A 2,142-nucleotide genomic window follows, 5' to 3' on the forward strand; every position below is an offset into this window, starting at 1 on the left:
TCTTTTAAGAAATTACACACATCCCTTAGCTCATGTCCTGACTAAACTACAGGCACATGGCCACATTTTATTGCAAAGAGATGATGGAAAGTAGAATTTAACTGGTATCCATGTGCTCAACTACAATTTGAAGTTTCTCTCTATTCCTAAAGAAGGAGAAAATGGACACCGGGAATAAAAAGTTGTCTTTGCCACACTTTTGTTTACATATTTCAAAACCTAACACATTATGGAGTGGGACAGAGCAACATTCAAATCCCAGCCCTGCGTCTTACTAGTTATATTACCTTAGGCAAATGATTTAAACTTTCTTAGTCTCACTGGTTAATGTGAAAAATGGTATATACCTGTCAAGGCTCGTGAGAAGACTGTGCATATAAAATACCTATCACACTTTTTGCCTCATTGCATCCCTGAAAGTAAGATGGGTCACCAGCAATTCTACTGGAGCCATCGGAGTAAATTTGGCCAGGCTCTCCTTCTTGCCAGGCCAACTCAAACTGGCATAGACTGATCCAGAAATATAGCCTCAATATGTACCACCAGTGTTTCCATCAGTGCACCAAGAACATAGGCTCCATTAAGATGGATTAAGTAAGCCTCCTTGAATGGGGCATCCAAGTTCCCTACATTAACGGCAGATATCCAAGATACCTACCTTAATGCTAACTGACTGTACATAAAATAAAAAGACTTCAATTATGAAAAAAAAACCACCTATCATAGCATCTGACATGCAGTAGGTGCTCAATATATGATGGTTACTATGGTGATTATGTTGCACTACTTCCTTTATTTAAACTTGCCAAGTGCCTCAGCCTTACATTAGGATTCACACATAGAGCGATCAGTTCCAGGCTATCAAACAGATTTTCCACTGTTTGCTATGTGTTTGTCTTTTCAACTATGAACAGAAACCAGGTGATATTTTTGTTCTATAGACGTTCCCCACATTGCCCGATCCCACACATAATAAAATAGTCAAACTATTTCACAGTCAAGGTCAATGTTGAATAACCTAGGATCAAGAGACAAGAATATCATCCACGTTATAGGTTTTCATTTAATGCTGAGAAACCACGAAACCATGAAATAAATGGGAACATAAGTAAAAACAATGTTGTATAGCAGGCTTTTATTGCCATTAACACTTTTCAGGAAGACTTGTCCATCTCTTTGATCAAGAGATGAGAAATCTTCACAACAATGATTACTTAATCTGAGTTAACTGTGGGGAATTACTTAATATCTCTGGGCCTCTGTTTTGTAATCTACAAAATCAGGTATAGTGACTCCTAATACATGGGGTTATTACAAAGATTAGATGAGATAATGCACATAAATTACTTTGTATGGTGCATGTTGAATACAGTAAGGGCTTCATAATATTGAGCAATTAGTGCTGCTGGTGGTGTTCCATGCATTGCTTTCATAATAGATATTGCCTTAATTGAGTGACTCAGATGTGAGAGATTCTAAAAATTGCCCTGGATGAAATCAAATTGAACATATTGAATGGAAATGAGTATATTATGAAATTAGTTGACAATTACATGCCCATTTTCAAAGTTTACATATAGTCATCATATTCATGATCAAAGGATTCATAGAACTGAGTAAACAAAGAATCAGTCAGCTGAGGGAAGCAAACTGTGCCTTGAATGCAATTGTGAAGGACCAACTAACTGTTCCATCCTAACACCAGAGCTCCACACTGGGCTAGGATGGTTGTGTGCACTTAAATGTGATGGCTGCATGGCAATCACATTTGTGGTCCTGCTCAGTGAGGCAACCCACTGTCCCTGGTTTCTTATTTGAGAAATGCACTGAGTCCCCTGACAGATTTTTCCGAATAACACAACAAATTGGCTATTCCTTACAGTGGGTTTCTCACTGAGTCCTATTTGATATCCTTGTCTGGTTAACAAAGGTTCTATTTGTCATTTTTTTAATATAATATAATTTATTGTCAAGTTGGTTCTATTTGTCATTAAAATTGAGATGTAATTCCTGCCACCAAGGAATTTAGAGATGTTATAATAGAGGTAGGTACTTGTTTAGAAAGTAAAAAGAATATCAGAGGTAGGTGCCCGACATGTTTCCTGGGAGAGCCTTGTTCAAGAAGGAGATAAGTCAAGGCAT

At 37.5% G+C, this 2,142-nt stretch overlaps 1 pseudogene; it reads left to right on the top strand.

The window, feature by feature from the left end:
- Window positions 1-424: 424 nt before the first annotated feature.
- Window positions 425-594, top strand: LOC115521965 (annotated as a pseudogene).
- The last annotated feature ends 1,548 nt before the right edge of the window (window positions 595-2,142 follow it).

This window comes from Lynx canadensis, chromosome C1 (assembly GCF_007474595.2).
Source record: "Lynx canadensis isolate LIC74 chromosome C1, mLynCan4.pri.v2, whole genome shotgun sequence".
Taxonomy (NCBI): Eukaryota; Metazoa; Chordata; class Mammalia; order Carnivora; family Felidae; genus Lynx; species Lynx canadensis.